At 35.3% G+C, this 22,745-nt stretch overlaps 1 long non-coding RNA gene across 1 annotated transcript; it reads left to right on the forward strand.

Annotated features, from left to right (window-relative positions):
- The first annotated feature begins 12,020 nt into the window (after positions 1-12,020).
- Positions 12,021-22,248, forward strand: LOC123595762. The gene is made up of 3 exons (XR_006711365.1): positions 12,021-12,098; positions 16,618-16,704; positions 21,849-22,248. It is a non-coding gene; the product is annotated as an uncharacterized LOC123595762 (long non-coding RNA).
- Positions 22,249-22,745: the final 497 nt, after the last annotated feature.

The raw sequence follows: 22,745 nt of genomic DNA on the forward strand, positions 1-22,745 counted from the left end.
ACACTCTGGAGGTGCGAAAAAGAATTTCTATTTACTTTCCAGTAACACTTTCAGGAACCAGTTTGTTAAATCTTTGAAAGCTGCATATTTAGTAACCCCAGCGCTTTAAGTAAGTAATTCTTACTTTGTATCAAGATTATGTTGAATTAAAAATCACAAAAATAGTTTCAAATGAGAATTTCAGATAGGAACACAGTGATCATTTAAAACAAGGGTCAGGGATTGTGTGTGTGTGTAAGACAGAGAGAAAGGTCAGATAGTAAATATTTTAGTCTTTGTGGGTCATAAAACCTCTTGTGTCACAACTATGTAATTTTGTCACAGTAGCACAAAAGCAGCCATGGACAATAGTAGTGGGTGTGGCTATGTTCCAGTAAAGCTTCATTTACAAAAATAAATCCAGGTGGTGGCTGGATCTAGCCCATGGCTTTAGTTTGTGGAGCCCTGATTTAAGTCCATGTTTCTGGTACCAGCATCATCATTATCTTCTGGGAGCTTGTTAGAATCACAAATTCTTAGATCCCACTCAGATTCACTGACTCAGAAACTCTGGGGGTGAGGTCGAAATATGTGTTGTAATACGTCCTCCACGTAATTCTGAAGTTGGAGCAATGGTGAGTTAAGCTATTCATAATGTATGTTAATGTAGATTTTCATTAACCGGTGACAGCTTTGCTTATATAATATTCATGGTAAACTTTTTTTTTAAATTTTTTAACGTTTATTTATTATTGACAGACAGAGAGAGACAGAGCATGAGCAGGGGAGGGGCAGAGGGAGAGGGAGACACAGAATCTGAAGCAGGTTCCAGGCACTAAGCTGGCAGCACAGATCCCAACGCGGGGCTCGAACTCACAAGCTGAGAGATCATGACCTGAGCGGAAGTCTGACACTTAACTTACTGAGCCACGCAGGCGCCCCTTGATTGTAAACTAATAAGGCAGTGATGATTTTCCATTTTGTAAGAACCATATAGAGTTTTTATAGTGTGATTGTACAAATTAAGTCAGGCTGCAGAATTCAGAAATAATGAGATCTTACATACACAGACTTTAACTTACTCTTCTTTCTTGCTTCTACTGTAAGCAGCATATAGTAGGTGCTCAAGAAAAACTTGTGAAAGAAACAAAACCAAAAATAAGAACAGATGAAAAATAATGTAGCTACTTATTTGCTTCAGAAGTATAGACTGACAAGGAAACTAATTAACCATGCTTATTGGAGTTCTTTTGCTTTCTAAATATTGAATGAATAAATAAATGAGTGACTTAAACAGGGAGTAGGGGAAACAATCTGATTTTTTGTGAACCTTAAAATAATATTTCCATGCCTAAATAATTTATAAGTGACAAAAATAGGATATGCATAACTGTAGCACCGAAAGAAGCTTATAGAATAAGTCAAGAGTTCACATTCTTCCTTCCAGTTTGGAATCTCTCCTGATTCTAAAATGTGAAAACAAAGTACTCCGAAGTAAGAAAGATTTCCAAAATGTAAGTGCAGTTCTGGGATAAAGTTACTAGGGGAAAGAGTGAATGGTTCCTCAAAAAAGCTGTTGCTTTCTTCATATCCACCCTCACTTCCCACCCCTAAACTGTGTTCTTCCTAAACCTAATCTAGACATTTACACATGTCCCATGGAAACAGGCTGGACTTGATCCAGACGTGATAAACCAACATCCTCCAGTAGAGGGCATTTTTTAGCTTATTTGGGGCCAGTCTCAATCTGGCAGATGTCAATTGCAGTATGTTTCCAAAAATCATGGTCTCTAGAAATCCGCCATAGAAAAGCTCCTTTCAGCGTTCCAGAATTTACCTGTTGGCTTTCCCTCCTATTTTCCTTACAGTTGAGATATTAGTTTTTAACACTTTAATGTCACATAGTAGGTGTTTGTTTAATCAATATTCACTAAATGAATGTGTAAAGCCACTACATAGCTATAGACATAGGTATGCATAGTGTGTATCAGTGTTTTTCATATACACAATAATTATAATAAACTAGACACTGTAATAAAAATATTTATCTATCTATCTTTGAAACTTTAGCATGTATCCAGTCGTTATAGCATTACCAAGAGCGACATTAATAAGATGATGTAGTGGTATATACTAGCCTTCATCCTCCTACCTAAAAACAAAAATTAGACACCTATCCATGAACAAAAATAGTCCTGAGAGAGCTCAAAAGTCTAATGAAGGACCTACTGCAACACAAAGGAGCCAAAAAAATTGGAGAATAACTGTACAGAAAGGATCACTGGGAAGATCAATCCAAACAGCCAAAGCAATTCTGAGAAAGAACACAACTGTGGGCATCACACTTCCTGATTTCAAACTATACTACAAAGTTATAGTAATCAAAACAGTATGGTACTGTAAAAAAAAAAAAAAAAAAACCAGACACATAGCTCAAAGGGACAGAATAAAAAGCCCAAAAATAAACCCACACATACATAGTCAACTAATATCAAGAAGGATGTGTGAACACACAATGGGGAAAGGATAGTCTCTTCAATAAATGGTGCTGGGAAAACTGGATATGCACATGCAAAGAATGAAATTGGACCCCTATCTTACACCATTCACAAAAATTAACCTAAAGTAAGCTAAAGACTACATTTAAGACTGGAAACCATAAAACTCCTAGAAGGAAATGTAGGGGAAAACTCATTGACATTATTCTGGCAACGATTTTTTTAGATAGGACACCAAACGCACAAGCAACAAATTAAAAAATCAGCAACTGGGACTACATCAACTAGAAAGCTGTTGGGGAGCAAAAGAAACAATAAACAAAATGAAAAGACAACCTACAGAATAGAAAAAAAATGTATTTGCAAAACATTAGGGGTCTTTATCTAAAATTTATAAGGAATTCATACAATTCAGTATCAAAAAAAAACCCAAACTGATTAAAAAATGAACAGAGGACCTGAATAGACATTTTTCCAAAGAAAGTATACAAATGGCCAAGAGGTGCATGAAAAGATGCTCAAGGTTACTAATCATCAGGGAGCTGTGAATCAAAATCGCAATGAGATATCACCTCATCTATTAGGATGACTGTTACCAAAGTGTCAACAGAACAAATAATGAAGAGGTGAAGAAAAGGAAACCCAAACTTGGTACAGCCACTATGGAAAACAGTATGGAGATGCCTCAAAAATTAAAAATAGAACTTCCATATGCTCTAGCAATCCCACTTCTGGATATACCCCTGAAGGAAACGAACTTAGTATCTCAAGATAGATGCACTGCCATGGTCATTGCAGAGTTATTCACAAGAGCAATGATAAGAAAACAACCTAAGTCTGTTGACAGATGAATGGATAAAGAAGATTTGAGATAGATAGATAGATAATGGAATACTATTCTGCCATAAAAAAGTAAGAAATCCTGCCATTTGTGATGACATAGATAAAACTAAAAGGTATTAGGTTAAGTGAAAAAATCCAGGCAGAAAAAGACAAATAGTGTCACTTATACATGGAATCTTAAAGAAAAAAAAAGCCGAACTCCTGGAAACAGACAGCAGCATGGTGGTTCCCTGGGGCTGGAGGGAAAGGAAAATCGGTAGTTGTTGGTCAAAGGGTGCAAACTTTCAGTTATAAGATGTAGAAGTTCTGGAAAGCTAATGTACAGAATGAAATTAAAAATGGTAATTTTAATGGTTATCTGGATATTTATAAATACAGAATCTGGTTGTTTAGAATCAAACAGATGATAATTTATATACTTGAAGGTTTTTTAAAAATCTGGATTGCATAAAAATAGCCTTAAATTGTAGCTATACAAGGGAGATTTGGTTTCAAGATATATTCAAGGAACTGGTTATTAAACAACTTAAACCATTACTAATTTTTGCATAACCTAACTAAATTCAATCAGTTAGCACTTTTCTACAAAGTTTTATTATGTGTGTGCATAGTGTTAGAGACTTTTCATAAAATAATTTTATAAATTAAAAATGGTTTTGGTTTTATTAACAGACTTGATAGTGATGACAACTGTACTTAAATAATACAGCCTTATGAATCCATTATTTTGCCCACCAATTATGCTGGCTGCTGGCTGCCCCTTCAAATGTTAATGTTAGGGATGTGGGCTAACTTCAAATTTAAAGAACTTATCCACTATTGATGTAGGTTTTAAAATTTTCACCACCGACAATACTTCAGCTGTCTTGTTGAAAATTAAATGGGAATATTTCAGAAATGCACATCATTTTTTATGTTCTCCAAGGAAGAATAACATCAAGGCTTTCATCTTTGGGTCAGCACAATGTGTCATTTAGCTAAGGCAACTGAAATTTTTTTATGTAAATTATGGAACAGAAACATTTACTTATTAACTGAATATCAATGAACAGAAGAGGTATTTATTGCAACCGATAAGGGAATCTTGTGTCTATGGGAGAAAAAGGTGGTGTTTCAGTATCTTTGCAAACATCAGCCCTGTGTTTGGCTAAAATAAGAGCTGTTAGATTAACTACATTCATCAGAGGCAATAGTAAGTAATTTGAAAAAAGTGAAATAAATAGTGAAAAACTGAAATACAAGTGAGGTAAATAAATACAAGTGAAGTAAAAAAAAAACTTAAGTTTTTATTGATGTTAAGAAATTGTCATTAAAAAATCATCTTATTACTAGTCCTCCAAAGGAAATTATAATTAAATAAAAATCTTTCTATGAATTTCCTGAAAGTTTTAAATTACAATTAATCTATTTATCCTTAAATCACTGTATTTCAGACAATACATAAAAACATTAACAACACATAATCCTCTAAAAATAACATTTTTTAATGTTTATTTATTTTTGAGAGAGAGAGAGAGAGAGAGACCCAGCATGAGTAGGCGAGGGGCAGAGAGAGAGAGGGAGACACAGAATCTGAAGCAGGCTCCAGGCTCTGAGCCCAACTTGGGCTGGAACTCAAGAACCACGAGATCATGACCCTAGCCAAAGTCAGACACTCAACCAACTGAGCTACCGAGGCACCCCTAAAAATAACATTTTAAGAGAAATAGAATGTAATGTTTCATAAGTAGAATGTTCCATGCTGATTTTTTTTTTAATTTTGAATTATAAGCTTCATTTTTTTTGGCATTTTTTATTGAAATATAATTAACATACAGTATTATATTAGGTTCATAGTAAGCTTCTTTTTTTAAAGTTTTTATTTAAGTTCTACTTAGTTAATATACGGTGTAATATTATTTTCCGTTGTACAATTTAGGGATTCAACGCTTACATACAATACCTAGTGCTCATCACAAGTGCCCTTCTTAATACCCATCACCTGTTTCACCCTTGCTTCATTTTGTCTCAACTTTTATTTCATTAAAATAATTTTAGCATAGCTACATTTTTTAAATAGTTTTAAGATACACATTTTTATATTTTTTAAATTTTTTATTTGGAAATAACTTCAAACTTACAAAAAAGTTGCAAAATTATAATATGTAACAGTAAAAACAATTCACGCTTTCACATATTGTTAAAATTTTATCCCATTTACTTCATAATAGATCTGTGTGTGTGTGTGTGTGTGTGTGTGTGTGTGTTCTGGAACATTTGAGGGTAAGTAATATACTTGATGAGACTTTCCCCTAAATATCTCAGTATTTATTTTCTATATTGAATAGGGAATTGTCTTACAAGTACAGTGCAGTTATTAACTTCAATTATTAAAATAGCTAATTTACTTTTCTTCAGCCCACCATCATTCTTCCAATTTTGTCAGTTGAGGTTTAACAACTAAGTGGCATATCTGACTCTTGTTTGGCTATGTTTAGTTAAGCCTCATTAGACTTCCTTTAAGAAGACTAGAAATGGAGCATTTCCTTAGATTTTCTTTGTCTCTCGTGACTATGGCACTTTGAAGACCAGAACCCTCCTTTTTTTTCAACAGACCATTTTTCATTTTAGGTTTGTCTGATGTTTCCTCATGATTAGACTCAGTAAGAATACCGCATTGGTTTTGCTGTGTCCTCTCAGAGTGGCATACAATGGCCATCTTCCTCTCATTAGTGATACTTTTTTGGTCACTAGTCAACGTGTCTTCTGATTTCTCCACTGTGTGATTCCTTTTTTTTTTTCCAGGTAACTAATGAAGAGTTTGTGAAGAGACTTTAGGACCATACAAATATCCTGATCTTTTAGATTCAGTATCTACTGATGATTCTTTCTTCATCAGATCTCTCCTGTGATGGTTGCAAAGGCTGATCTTCCAATGTCAGCATTCCCTCCACATTTACAAGTCAATCCTTAGCATTCTACCATGAGTAAGAGCCTCCCTTCTCCAGCATTTATTCACCCATTCATCTGTCTGTCGCTGATTATCAGGATGCACTCATGACTTCTACCGTTCTTTAATTGCTTTATCATTACTGGAGCTACTTATTTTTGTGCTCAAGTTCTGCTTTATGATACTCACTGTATTTGTAATTTCTTGAATGATGACTATCATTCCTGTTAGAATGGGAGCTCCTGAGTGCAGAGGTCACCATGTCCCCAGGGCTTATTACACAGCCGTACTCAATGAAAGAAGGAAAGATTTGTTAACTGGTCAAAAGAACCATGATCCAACACAAAACATGTAAACAGCATTGTTACGAATCTTCTGAGGTGTATATCTCAACTACAAAATGAAGAGCACACTGCTATTTCTTAATTTTTTTAAATATTCATTTTTGAGAGAGAGAGAGAGAGAGAGACAGAGTGAGAGCAGGAGAGGGGAAGAGACAGAGGGAGACACAGAATCTGAAACAGGCTCCAGGCTCTGAGCTGTCAACACAGAGTCCAACACGGGGCTCAAACTCAAGAATCGCTAGGTCATGACCTGAGCCGAAGTGGGATGCTCAACCTACTGAGCCACCCAGCGCTGCTATTTCATTGGAGGACTTAGGGGGAAACTAAAGAAAATTTTGAGAGGTAAATGAGAAGTTACTTCAGTTTAATCCTTTATAACTTCATGGATTTCCACCATTTTGGCTGGTAAAGCTTTTGGTTTACTCAAATATTCATCCTTGTCCCAGAGTCCTTTCTGCTCACAATTAATAGACAATGACTAATCCACATGAAGCACAGGCCTCATCAAACCCACAAACACTTATGGAATGAATGTAGTAACTGGAGATGAGGGTAGATCAAAAATAGATTTAAGTTTTTTGAAATCTAAACTAATAGTGCATTTTTAAAAATTATTAGACAATGACCTATTGTCTAGATGTCAAGATGTTTTGCCCTCCTTGGTGGAATTAGTATGGCCCTACTAGAAATGCAATGTCAAATTCAGATCACAAATAGCTCTTTCACAGATTTTGGAGACACTGTATAGACTGATTCTGAATTTTTGGTTTTAAGCAGCATGTTATATTTTCTAATTATTGTTTAAAAGGAGTATTGAACCAGGAGCCAAGGTGGAGAATTAGGACTAATGAATAGAGGTTAAAGAAAAATCAACAATAGAATATTGTAAAGAAAAACTTACTGATAATCAACATTATTGCTTTAAGAAAATAATGAGGACTTATCTTTTCCTTTCTTTTCAGAAACTAGGTAAGATAGAAACCAAGAATATGAGATTTTATATATATACATAGATATAGATGATATAGATATAGATACATGGATATAGATATACATATACATATACATATGGTATATGATATATATAAAAGGCCAATTGACCAGAAAGAACGGGTGTAGAGAATCCCTGATGCATGGTGTAGTTGGATATCAAGGTTAAAAATGACTATATAGGGGTGCCTGGGTGGCTCAGTTGGTTAAACATTGGACTTCAGCTCAGGTCATGATCTCACAGTTTGTGAGTTCGAGCCCTGCGTCAGCTCTGTGCTGACAGCTCAGAGCCTGGAGCCTACCTGAGATTCTGTCTCCCTCTCTCTCTGTCCCTCCCCCCCCCCACTCTGTGTCTTTCTCTCCCCTTAAAAATTAAATAAACGTTTAAAAATGTTTTAATGACTATATAAAACTAGCTATAATATCTTAGCACATGTCACATGCACAATGGTATATATACATCCACACAGTCTTATTTAAATAAAACTTTCAAAATATATTTTCATAATGATCTACAAAAGTAGATATAACTGTTCCCAAGTTATGTAGGAAGGTACTAAAGCGAAGTAAAATTACGAAAGGCAGTATGCGAAGGAATCAAATTTAAACTTGTTACTCCAAAAGCAATGAAACTTCTCAATCAATAATGTAGGTTCTAAATACATAAGAAATTTACAACTTATATTTATAAAATCAAGATTTCCTCCCAGGTTATGCTCTGCATCAAATGCTGGGTATTCTTTTCAAATCAATTCTTTATTGAACATTTACTCAAGCAAGTGAGTGATATCTTCAAAATAATAATAATAATAATAATAATAATAATAATAGTAGTAGTAATAATGGTGAAGATTTAAATGGTGTTTACAATGTATCAAGCACTGCTCTAATATGTACCCTTAGCCAAATTTCACCATTATCCATAATAAATATAGATTTCAATATTAAAAATATATGTACAAATATCAGGTATCAGTATAGATTCAGAAATGTTTTTATGTCATTAACTCCATTTCATTAGTTAAATAACCTAAGCTAAAAATAAGAAATGACATAAACAAATTTCTTAGAGTCCTATATGATTCACTATTCCCTGCTTATAATAATTTTCCATAGAGAAATTAAGTGGATTTTCTGTTGTGATTTTGTAAGTATTGGGGAAATGTCCTGTTTGCAAACTACTGAATGAGTATTTCTGTTTAGAACTCTTTATACTAATACCCTCTCTATTGAAAAGCATTGCCCTTCTAATATCATGCCCTAACATACATTCCGCATTAAAATATTAGCTGATTATTAGCCCAAAATGGGAGAAAGTTGGGATTCTATTTCTTGTTTTATAGTATATAAACTTGCTAGGGAAAGGAAAGACCGCCAGTTTCTTTTAGTCTTTATTTCTTATCATCACAGTGCTGCATCATATATTTTTCCTTCTTAGGATTGTAGAACAAGCATCCAGTAAGCTCCTTAGAACATTCATTCATTCACTCATCCATACATTCCTTTATTTGGTACCTACTATGTGCCGTGTGCTATTTCAGAAAGAAGGAATGCTCTTACAAGCAAAAGAGACAAAGTCCCTGCCCTCATAAAACTTAACATTCTGTTGTAGTTGTAAAGACAGTGCACCCATAAAAATATGGAATTTAATGCCACATCTTTAAAAAGTGCATTAATTAAAAAAATAAAGCAGTATAATCATTTTCCTCATAATTCTAATGTAAAGCATAATTGTAACAGGAAAGACAACAGGAACGCTATGCCATTATTCTACCTGCAAAGTAAAGGTGGTATATGAATATGAATTTCTGGGGACTTCTCTGCAGTGTAACTCTATCATTTGCTGAGAGAAAGGAAATGCTTTTTATGTTTTACGGTTTCATTTGAATTTCAGGAGACCTACAATATCATTTTTGAGAAAATTCTTATTAATCAAAATCTTTTGTAAAGTGGAAGATTAACCTATTCGGCCTGTTATTTCCTATAAATGCCTGGCTTCCAAGGATTCTCCCTTCATACTCAGAGAGAGCTTGCCAGGAGAACTTACCTGTATTTCCATGAATACAGGTACATATCTTTTCTTTTAAGTCGGTAGCAAGTATGTTTTCACTGTCAAAGAGTATTATCTTCAGAGAGGCAAAAATGCTGCCATCAGATAGGGCTTGTGCTGCCCCTTTGGGGTTTTGTCAACAGAGGTTTTGTTCATTGAAGAGCTGCCCTCAGTTTTTTCTTCTATGAGACTTCACCAAAGTATTTTAGATTTGCTCTCACAATTAGTCTATTTGACTTTACATTCACTTGACTCTTGTAAATAATCTTACACTATACTTAATCCCAGATTTGAGATTTATTATAGTTCCAGTGCCTGAAAATCAGCCAAACTCCTCAGCCTAGGCGCTCACACAAGGAGAATACTAAGGACAGTACTAAAGTTGGATGGTCTGAATTTTCATGAAGAAGGACCTTTTGTTCTCCTCCCAGGAACTAAACAAAACGAGTCGCTAGGCCAACTCCCGGAGCCAAAGTTACAGAGTCAAGCAGAGGCCATTTAACTGAGAAATAGGCAGGTTTTTAAAGGGAAGAAAATTTTAAAAGAAAAACAACCTGTCCCTCTTACCTATACTCTTGGATCATGCTCACTTTAATGCTACCTGTGTTTTCTATAATAATTTCATTTTTTCTCCTTTAATAATTCATTTTATGGAAATGTGGTAATGGCACACTACTTCAAATGTACTATTTATCCAATTCACACATTTCCCAACTTATACACCTTTTGTCCCATAATTGAATTCATTTTATGTCTACCTCTAAGTTATACCCCAGCCCAAGATTCTGAGGATCTGTAGGCATCTGTGACAGTGGATATTTATTTGGCCCCAGCCACACTTTCTGAAACTCATCATTATAGGCACTAGTCCAGTGCTAAACAGTGCCCTAGGTCTGATAGAGTAGGACCTGCCTTTGCCTCTGAGTTCTTGTTCAGCCTAATATTCAGTCCACTCTAGAACGGAAGCCTTTCTAAGCTCTTACTAATTCCTATCCCAGCGTCTGGAACTCTTTCCTAAATTTTTTACCAGTGTCCACATCATTGCTGCTTACAGAGTAGAATAGTAATACATTAAGGTGGGCATTCAGAGGGCTCAGAAAATTCTAGAAAATTGTATGATTATAACATTATACTTCTAAAATTAGCTTCATTACCAATGTTTGCCTTCTAGAAATCTTGCATTATTTGACTTACAATAGTACATTATAAAATCAAAACATCTCATAAATTTTTTACTTTCATCATCAAATTCCTAATGACATTTGTTTCTTTAATACCAAAGTGTTTGTTCTTTAAAGAACATAATCGGAAGGGAAAATTGTAATGATAGTCTGAAAAATAAATGCAAACTTTCAACTTTGTTTATATTTATTCAGATAATGCTTTCACTAGCTCAATGCAAAAGCGTTCGAAACCAAATATTTTGAAATGTAAGCATCTGGAAAACAGTAAAATAGAAACATTGCCTAATAAAGGATGTTAAGAAACATTCAGATATCTTTAAGAAATATTCCTATTTCTGGGAAATAATGTACTACATAAAAGTGAAAGTATGTCCTCTCATTTGACATGATGGATAGCCAAGATTTTATGTAATGGAAAACATAAAGATATTTCACCATGGCAAGGAACTAGTACCTTATCCCTTCATGTTCTAGTATTTCATTGCAAGGTTTATATTATCAATATCAAGCAGAAGAGTCTCACAAGTAGACAAGGAAAAGAATAAATGAAGAAAGAATATTGATGAGTGGTAATATGTAAGCAGGCAAATTTACAGAAGTATTATTTAATGCCATAATATTAAAATAATTCTGACTTTAATTGACCTTTAAGACTTGAGTACCAGCCATGTATTTTATGTAATTATTTACACCCGGAAAATTCTATTTGTTTCAGTATTGTTTAAATAATAATGAAGACATTTGACAATTCCTAATAATGAGACATGAGAGACATTTTTCCTATGGATACTTGTGAAGAGGACACAATATTATAGCAAGCATCCCTTAAGAATATCCTTAGCATACGTACAGCTATTTCTTTTAACATCCCTCAATGTAAAGCAATAGTTATACCATAAAAACCAAAAAATGCTCCATGAAAGGGGCTCTATGGAGATAGATGGATTTGTAAAACAATGTAGTGCAGGTATACATTTCTGTTGGTCCAGTTTAATCTAGATATAATCTACATTTGGAGCACTTTTCCAAATTTTTTTTTTTTTTTTTTGGAAATCAGATATGGATGAGAATTGGGGAGGGGCGCTTGAATAGAACATCTCCAAAGAGAAATTCTCACAAGCACAATCTTTTGCATATAGATACAGCATTTTAACAAATTCTATGATACACAACATGGACTTCTTAGACTCTTGCTTTTCAAATTGCAGATCTGTACCCATTAGCTGTCCATGGATTAATTATTGGGCTGGAAATGGCAGTTTAAAACCCTGAAGGATTCAGGTAAGTTTCTCACAGTAGTGATGTGGTTTTGGAATCTTCCTTCATTCGTCCATAAAAACAGACCAGACAGGCAAACAAGAATAGCAAAACCAAAACTGCTGACAGCATCTACAACAAAACTTCATGAATCTCACAATGTGAGCACACAGAGAACCTACAACCACAAAGATCTACAATACCCTGATGGAATCAGCATCTGATTGGCAGCAAGTGGAGGAAAGGGAATAGGCTTGATGGCCCTACAACTAGTAAACAGCCGATTGCCATAGGGTACTCACTGGAAATTGTGGCAGGTCAATGTGACAATGGAAGCCAAAACCATGCAGGGTTTCTGCAATCATGGATAAAGTCAGGGTATTCAAATGTGATATGGTCTGATGATGCCTGAACTGTATACACTATTAAACTGTCGTACAAAACAATCTTCTAATTTTAGAAGTACAATATATATTATAATCATACAAAGAAAATTGCTTTTCTTTTAACTGAAATATTGCTAATTATGGCAGGGCAGCAATATCAAGGCTAGTCAGCCCTGAGAATTACCTAGAGTTGTACTCTACTTCATTGATTCTAGAGGCATTTTTTTTTTCACATTTTAACATCTCTCAATCATCGTGGTCCTTACATTTGACAGTGTCTTAGAATTTTAGCACTTTTCCTCAGATCATAATACATTAAGTAAATAAATTATTTTTCATACAATTGATGGCGCCTTAGATATGAAGACATACAGTATTTTCCTATTATCTGCGCAATGGCCCATCATAGGCTTTACCCATGTAGGGCCATTATTTTCTGGTCAAAATCAAGAAGTTTGGTACAACAGAACTCAACGCTACCTCAATACGGAGATGGTAAAAATGATAAGCAATTACTATTGGAGATCAAGAAAAACTACTTCCTAGTTATGTAACGTTATACAGGAAAATTGAATTGTACTTTTTCATGTTTCCTAAATTTTAAAAGTTCACTAGCTGAGACAGTAACATTTATAATTATGATTTATTGGTTGTTTTATAATGTTGGTCTTATGGAAGTTATAGGCAGAGTAGAAATCTGGATAAAATTGAAAGCAATATCCACAGTACTACAGCTATTTACATCACAAGTGCCCATTGCCATTATATGAATTATTTCTCTGATGCTAGTAAAGAGAAGAAAACATAATGACTTAAGTTAATTAATATGTTAAAAATAGTATAAGGGCGCCTGAGTGACTCAGTCAGTTAAGCTTCCAACTTCGGCTCAGGTCTGTGAGCTTGAGCCCCGCATCAGGCTCTGTGCTGACTGACAACTTGGAGCCTGAGGCCTGCTTCGGATTCTGTGTCTCCCTCTCTCTCTGCCCCTCTCCCCCACTCGCACTCTGTCTCTCATGCTCTGTCTCTCTCTGTCTCTCAAAAATAAATGTTTTTTAAAAAATTTTTAATAGTATAAATAGTAATTATAACCTAGGTTACTGTTGTGACTATCATAGATTTTTGACATGATTATTTGATATGTTAGCAGCTAATGGGTTAGTCTGGGTCCAATCAAGAGACAAAAATCACACAGTAATTTAAACGGGATGTTTAATATAAAGAATTATTAAGTTATAGTAGGAGAGTAGTTATGAAAAGGATGTAAAGAGAATACTAAAGGATACCCTAAGGTTGAGGAAGTCCTTAAGGAAAGACAAATTTGGGGGGCACCTGGATGTGTGAGTTAAGCATCCAACTCTTGGTTTCAGCTCAGGTCATGATCTCACCGTTCAGGTTCAAACCCTGTGATGGGCTCCACAACTGGCAGCATGGAGACTGCTTGTGATTCTCCATCTCCCTCTTCAGCCCCTCCCCCACCAATGCAGTCTCTGTCTCTCTGAAAATAAATAAATAAACTTAAAAAAAAAAAAAAAAAAAGGAAAGGCAAACTTGGAAGAAGTTCTCCCTTCCAAGGCTGAGGTTCAGACCTAACGGGAAAAGGCATGATTGTAGCCCACTGGTTGGCAGGGACGTTTGCTGCACTGCTGGGCCAGAAGAGGTCCACACTGCTAGGAAAATAAGAAATTACCCTTCTGGGTGAGGAGAGCCACAGCCATCAGAGATTGTGCAAAGGGGGTAAGAACGCGGCTGTAGGAGAGAAGCATGGAGCATGCAGTGCCCACACTTGGCGGGCTGCAGAAAGATGGTCACCATGGCCAGCGATGCAAGATTCCCAAGGAACTATGCCCGCTGGGTCCAGGCTCTGGCCAAGTGCCACCGCATGTCTTCACACATACAACCACTGACTAACCCTGCAGCAGAAGCAAGAAAAAGAAAGCCACACACACAGGAGCCATGAAAAGCTACTCCCTTCCTGCTGCAATGCTTCTCCCACTCTGCTGGCTAAATTTACATCATGTTCCTTAGAAAGAAAAAACGTATTGTTCAGTATGGGCACTCAGAAGTAAAGGGTGAATTTGGAGTTGAGAGGCGATAAATTGATAACTGGCACTGCAAGCGATTAAAGACATCTTTGAAGTGTCTGCTGTGTTAAGCCCTGAGTGAGATACTAGGAAGAACACCATCACTAGGAAGCTGTGTGGCTTAGCAGGAGTGGAATGAGAAGGAGAGGAACGGATGGACAGAAATTATGCTTATGAAGAATATGCCTAGAAACCCAGAGTCCCAGGTAGTTAGGGAAAACACCTTTCATTCGATAGTATTTTAGAATTTTAGGAGTGCTACATATCATCTCATTTTTGATGTTCACAAGTATCCTGTGAAATTAGTTGAGTCATTACTATCACTGCGAATTTATAAATGAGGAAACGGTGGCCCAGAGACATTAATGCACTTAACCAGAGTCTCAAAGGTAGTGAATATCAGAGGATTTGATGTTAAAATTTTAGAAATGCATGTTTAGGACTGTGGAACTTACTGTGGCTTTGACAATGAAATTAGACTAGAGTTGTCTCAGGGTCCCATTACCCAGAAACATGTTGCATATTACAAAAGAGTCTATCAGCAAACATTTAAAAGTGTGCTCTAGGGGCGCCTGGGTGGCGCAGTCGGTTAAGCGTCCGACTTCAGCCAGGTCACCATCTCGCGGTCCGTGAGTTCGAGCCCCGCGTCAGGCTCTGGGCTGATGGCTCAGAGCCTGGAGCCTGTTTCCGATTCTGTGTCTCCCTGTCTCTCTGCCCTTCCCCCGTTCATGCTCTGTCTCTCTCTGTCCCAAAAATAAATAAACGTTGAAAAAAATAAAAATAAATAAAAATAAAAGTGTGCTCTACAAATCTAGCCTTATCTGTAATCTGCTGGGACAGCTGCTACTTTTCTCTCTTCTGCAGTTCTGGATAATCCCTATTTTCTTCCAGAATTCACAATACACACACAAACATACACACCACGAACTGCCTGGGCACAAAGGTGGTGCCTATCATGGAAACTTTCGAAAGTCTAGCTGTGAATATATTTAAACTTTATAAAAATGATCCCTGGCTGTTTTTTTCTTTAATGCCTAATGTGCATCTATCATAGGAAGAATTAATGAAGCACACAAAAGTAAAATATGACAACTCACAAACGCTAATTAGATTTGCTAGGTATTAACACACCTGCTATATTCCCTGACTCATTGGGTTTTTTCCTTGTTTAAATAATTTTTAATGTCATGTCCTTAAATCCAGACTCAATGCGTATAGCCTTTCAAATTTACCTAAATCTTTAGGTCTGCTGAGTACACCCTCTCCGTTCTAAGTATTTAAATTGTGCCCGAGGCCAAAACAACACAAAATTTATTCCAGCCTAAAATATCCAGGTAATAAAAAGGAATACTCTTTTGTTTGAATAACGGATAACCTCCTCTATTTTCCAAGTCATTTTAGGTATTTTCTAAACAATAAATATCAACTGTGGGATTTTTTTTTTTATATCCTTCTTTGGGTATTTGTGGTACAATTAAATTTCCATTGTTATGGCACTCACTGTCCAGTTTGGGGGTTATGTACATCCTGTGCCTTCCCTCTCTTCGGCTCCCTGCATAAGCATCTCATGATCACTAACGACCACTACCAGAGAGCGTCACGGTTAAGTGTGTGTCAGTAAAACTAAAAATCGCCACTGGAGAGGCTGTGACAAAAATTTTAGAAAGAAGCTGAGACCACTGAATAATTTATAATTATCCTTTGTCTAGTAAACAACATCAGAAATCATTGTAAAATGTGTCGTCTTCAGACTCTTCCTTTGTATGAACAAATGTAATTATATAAGGAAGAGGAAAGAAGAGCATATTTTCAGTCGGTCCCCTTTCTTTCCTTCAGTATAACTTCCTTTACATCTGGATAAATCTCCTATTTGCAGCAATTTACAATTATAGCAACATTTGATGTAAGACTTGAGTTTTCTAAATTATTTGAAATAAAATATCTTAAAAAATTCTGGGAATCTAAATGTGTGAAGCATTTAATACGAGATTTCTTGACAGGAATTTTTCTAAATAACGTTTTGTTCCTTTTTTTTTTTTTTTTTTTTTTTTTAATCATGCTGTTTTAACCTTGAAGGACAATTTCCTGTGGTGTCTCTGTAAAGCTGCAAATGCCATGTCAGAAACAACAGGGAGCCCCAGACTGTGTGACGTGGAGTGAGAGGTACGTGGTATAAACGATGGAACTGAAGTCCTCTGCCAGAGAATAGTAAATATTTTTTAGAACAAAGGTTATTACTACTGAGCGGAAGAAAATAACTCCACGTGTTCATGCTAAAAACAAAGACATTTAGACATTTGAAAATAAAAACTTAGCAAGAGTAATCTGAGGATGCAGGGGCATTTGGTAAAGAGAGCTAGCTGTCCAACCATCCTCTGGTCCATGTTCTACAGACGCTTCTCATCCTAGTCTGACAAGTGGGGGACTGTGTCCCGCTCCTACCTATATAGATTGACAGGTAAAGAAAACGTTAATGCGTTTGTTCATGTTGGATGATACTGCCTTTTTTTCCTTTTACCAGTTTTAAATGTTGCAGATTTTCACCATGGCAAATTTTGATTTTGTTTAAACGGTTAAGAAAATATTTTCAAATCTTAAATAAATAGATATGTAGGATCTTACTTAACGTTTTTTCTGTTTGTAGGTAAATACCAATATTTGCAATTGACAAAAAGTGACAACAAATACTCAGTATAGTCCCTCAGCTATTTATATTATATACAATTTTTTAAGGCATTTAGAATTTTAAAGCTAATGTATTTAGTGTCAGAACCTATGTCTGATGAAAACCACATCTTGAAACAAACATTTTTTCAGTCTTTTAAGCTATCTAGACTTCAGAATTATTATTAATTCTGAATACGTCAGTTCTGATCGTTCTGGGCAAACAAACTTTCCAACTATCATCTGTTTTTCTTAATATTACTTGAGGAATTTTGGCAGAATTTTTAATGAGAAATCATTAGGATTTAATTCCCATACATAGGTATGTAATGATTAAAAAAAAAATTAGCTTGCTTTCCTGGTGGATAATCTAATTCTCACCTTCTTTTGTATGTGCCTACTACTAATTATTTTAAAGTCAGAAAATTTTAAGTAATTATTCAAAGTATATATAGGGGTCATTGTGAAAGATATGAATTAGGAAGCACATGGCAATTAAGATATGAGTAGTTATGTTACTACAGATCATGAAGACAAATGCAATTTTTAAAGGCTTTTTCTTGTGCAAATCTATTCAGAAAAAAACACTTAGGTTCGGTTTATATGCACAACGTGCTTCACCCTTTCCTTGACTATTAAAACCACTAATTAGCAGCTGTTCGATTACTTAAAATAGTCAAGTTGTTCATGCTGTAGCTAAGGACAGAATGCACAAGTAAAAGAAAACTCATAGTAAATCCGTTATTTCCCTTGGAAGTACAAGTGTTAAATAGGATCTTATGTCTTGATTCGTTGTCACAATGTGAGCCTGGATTCTACTAAGAAACTGTCATTTCACAAGTATTTGTCAAACCAAACATATTTTCTTTATACCATTAGAAATATTAGTAAAGAACAAAACTGAATTACTAAAATAACATTTATTGGCTGATTATATATAAATTTTAAATATTAAAGTATGGTAACAATTTCCCTTTCATTGTTAGCAATGTTCCCCAGGAAAAATATTCTGCATTCTTTACAAAATTCTGCAGCAAAAACATAAATTCATGCTGAATTTCAGATTTATATATACATGAAATATTTGGGTGAAGTGGTTGAATTGGTTAAGTACTCTCTTCATAACTAATAACTAATGAAATATTTGCTTAATATTTTAATTGTAACTTTTTGCAGTATTTTTATTGTAGAAACAGCATCATTTAATAATATGTGGTAAAAATGAACAATTATGATATGTTTACAACAGAATACATTTTGTTGATTTCGACTTGGTCATATAAAATATTTTCTTTGTCATTTTCTCATAGGTTCTTTATTTCTTGGAATCATTCATTTTTGCTAGTTGGGAAATTTGGATCAAAAAGTTATAAACCTAAAATGTAGCAGAAATTTGAAATTAGAAGCATTTGATAGGGCAATTAAATCCAGACTCTTCCGAATGACGTGTCTTTTTCACATTTGGCAAATAAGTAACTTTGCCCCAAAAACTTTAAAAAATATTTAATTAACACAGTTTGGAATAATGAAGAAATAAAACTTGTTTGTGCCTTAAAAACGTAGAACTTGCATATAGTTTCATTTTGCAAAGCACAAAATATCAAAAGCAATTCACAGAATCGAAGGAACGTTATTTCAAGAAACTTTTAAATTAGAAAATGTTTGGCAGTCTTCTGACAGCAAAGAAAAATAGTAATATTTTCTCCAAAACTCTGTAGTCAAATATCACTTTTAAGCTCTTACAGTTCTTATAAAATAGGGACAAAGTAACCTTGAGGTACATTATCATACATATGGTATACCATATATTCAACAATTCAGCAATTCAACACTCAACCATTAAGTTCAAAGATTTAATTAAGAAGATCGAAAAATGTATTCTTTTCCTTTTTCTCTTTTTCTACTACTTTAATTTCTTTTTATTTAATCACCATGTTAGATTAGCATAAACACAATTTTATGTATTCTCTGGCTCTCCCCTTCCTATGGAGAATATAAGATTTAAAGAAAAAGAGCATCAAGCTGCTTTTTTCTTCCAATTGCAGCGATTCCACAGCAATTCAAGATACAGATAAATCTATACATGCCTGTCTTGTTTTGAAAAGCTGAATTTAAACATCCACACACAGCTGGCAGGAGTGTAAACTGCTAAATCCAATGGAGAAAAGTAATTTTACTTTACTCGGTAAAGTTGAATATATGCATACCGTATGGCCATTCCTGTGTATAATACTCTAGTCTGGCAAAATTCCTCCTCCTGTGCACTGGGATGCATGCCCAAGTTCATAGCTATATTGTCCACAGTAGCAAAAAACAAACAAACAAAACTGTAAATAATTCGAAAACTCCAATGACAATGGATAAAATAAATAAATTGTGGCATACTTAGACACTGGAACATTTTATGGAGTGGAAAATCAATGAACTACAGTTATGGGCATCAACAAGAAAAATTATTTTAAAAAAACAAATATTAAATGAAAATTTAAGTAATGGAAGAATACAATATGACTCCATTGACTTTAATTTCAAAAACAGGCGAACCACATACACATTGTTTGGGAACACATTCAAATGTGGTAAAATTACAAAGAAAAGCAAGGCAATGATTAGCACCAAATTCAGGTGATTAGCACCACCTCTAGGAATGAGGGAAAGGGATGCAAGGTTAAGATCATTTGCATTCAGGTGATTTCTAAGATGCCTACCATGTTTTGTTTTTCATTGTGGGTGGTGGATACACAAGTGCTCAGTTTTTTGTCTTTATGTATTTTGTTTGTTTGTTTTGGGTTTTTTTTTTTGTTTCGCTTTGGTTTTGGTTTTTGGTTTTTGGTTTGGGTTTTCATAACCGCACTCGGGTCTTGAGATTTACATATCTCACGTATTTCACAATGAAACAAGGAAAAGAAGGGGAAAAGAAATTAAATTTAGTCACATAACTGGTTGGCAAATTGCTACTGACTTTCTGATTGATTTCAAAGAGCTTTTTAACTAACTTTTTGTCTTCCCCAAACCAATAAACAAGCAAACATGCAAAAAAGTGTGTATGTTAGGGTGCAGAGTGAACCAAGACAAGTATTAATCTTAATGGACAAGGAATTATATCTGAATTTGTCAGAACTAAATTACAATACAGATGAGAGTTTAGGGCAGTCGTTCTCAACAAAATTACAAGGGATCTCAGCCAAGAAAAGGACAGAAGAAGCTGAGAGCGATGATACTCCCTGAGGATAAGTGTCTGAATGGTTGGAGCAGGGAGAATATGAAAAAGTCATTCCCCCAATTATGTCATCTACTTTAAAGAATAACATTCTCTTCGTGCTCCTTTCCTTCATCCCCACCAATCTCCCACTGCACCCTCTATAACGGCGTTAATATGTACACATGAACATTTTTTCTTTCAAATTGAAGAGCCCATCATCACATTTATTCACACCTTGAGCAGTTATTTACTGAGCACCTACAGTGTGCCAGGCACCAGCTTTCCAAATAAAGCTGTGAACAAAACAAACAGAAAACCAAAATTCAAAAGCATCTAAATAAAGCAGAAGCCATGTATCTGATAGGATTAACACCACTGTTTGGTCTGTTAATGGAAAAACACATTTGTTTGTTTTAAATTAAAATATTTAAGGTTTAGACACCCACATGGACACCCACAAATCTTTTGCTATACAGTCTAGTCCTTTGAGTATTTACATAATGAAGTAGGGATAAGAATGAGCTATCAATTATAAACAATAGGAAGGATGCAGCAATACACTCATTACCTACATGTGATATGATCATGTATCTGGATTGGAAGTACACACGAGCCTTAGGAAACAGGCTCTCTTATCCCAGCCATATTGCAGGAATTGGGTTCCACACCCTTCTCTGACATGAGACCATGGATAGTTACAAGCCAGAGGAAGAGGCACTATTGGGTATACAGGCAAATGTGTGGGTCCACAGATTTTAAAAGTGAGCTGAGTTAAACTACAGTAGTTCCTGGTTTCTCATTATGTTTTAGGAGGAAAAATAAGGAAGAAAGGCTCCTAGTTGTCCCTTTTAGCCAGAATAATCATTTCAAGGGTGTGGCCAAATGCATACATCCACGAAATATTACATTCCTCTTCTGATTCCTCTGGCTTCCCCGGACCTATCTATCATCTAAATGGAGCCAAGATGGCAGCAAGAAAGTGTGGGTCTCAACAGCAGCCATGACAATCATATCCTTTACTAGAGAGGCAGCACCACAGAGAGGCTTGGAGCACCGACTCCATAGCCACACTGCTCGAATGTGAGTCCTGGCTCCACAGCTTACTGTGTGACTTCAGAAAAGATAGTTAACCTCCCTGTGCCTCAGTTTCCTCATCTGTAAAATGGAAACCATAACAATACTAGAAACTACCTCAGAGAATTTTAATGAGGATTAAATGACTTGATATTTGTGAAGCACCTATAAAAACATAAGTGGTATGTGAATATTTGATAGTAATTCTTAAAAAGTTATACTTCACGAAAGGCTGTGTAATGATAGTGAACAAAATGTTTAAGCATCCTTCACCTAATTGCCAAGGTTGTTCCAGTTTTGTTTTCTCTTGTTTTGGTATTAGCATTAGGGTTAGTTCTTTTTTTTTTTTTTTTTTTTTTATTCCCAGGAGAACTATAAACAGTCTTAAATACTGATTGAACCGGGAGAAAGCCTCAATTATTAATCTAGCCTTATTCAGTCTGATTTTTCCACTGATTTCTAACAAGATCCTTATCTCAGAATGGAAATCACTGGTAAGTGTTATGATGGAGTATAGTTATTTTACATGTGAATGGTGCACATACTCTTTATCAGTAGTGCCCACAACCAACTGTGTGTGGTTCCAGAGAAAGTCTCCTCACCCCCAAAGCTGACTGATGCACATACCGAACATGTAATCACAGTTTGATTCTCTCCCTCCTCCTTACTGTAAGTAGGCCAACAGAGCTTGGGATGAATTGAAAACATACATCTATTGATGGTAACTATACTCAGCCTTTTCTTAAAACAAGCCTGATCATTTCCCTTCCTCCAGGAGCATCCAAAGCTATTCAAATTCCCCTTCGTGTTTCTATTTTTGTAGACTGTAGAACAATGGCTAATCAAACTTTATCAAGATAAACATGAAAAAGTCCACCTGCTTGAATCACTCCCGTGAGCCCATATCCATATTTTTAATAGAAGCCAGTATAAATAAGATAGGTAAAATAGGTCATATATAATTCCAATCCCATTCATGAGGGCCCCCTCATGACCCAATCACCTCCCAAAGGCCCTGCCTCTTAATACCATCTCACTCACACTGGGGGTTAGAATTTTAAGATATGAATTTGGGGAGACACATTTAGTCCATAACAACCGTTTAAGCACAGGCCCCTTACCACCTGAGCACTCCATTTCATCCCTTCAACCTGACATGTACCAGGTCTCATAAACTGACCTCAATTTTAGGAAATATTGTAAAGAATTGGTCACTGTGTTATAAGCCTAATTCAATCTAACTCCCTTTAAAACATCGCATATT

The sequence above is a fragment of the Leopardus geoffroyi genome, chromosome A1 (assembly GCF_018350155.1).
Source record: "Leopardus geoffroyi isolate Oge1 chromosome A1, O.geoffroyi_Oge1_pat1.0, whole genome shotgun sequence".
Classification (NCBI taxonomy): domain Eukaryota; kingdom Metazoa; phylum Chordata; class Mammalia; order Carnivora; family Felidae; genus Leopardus; species Leopardus geoffroyi.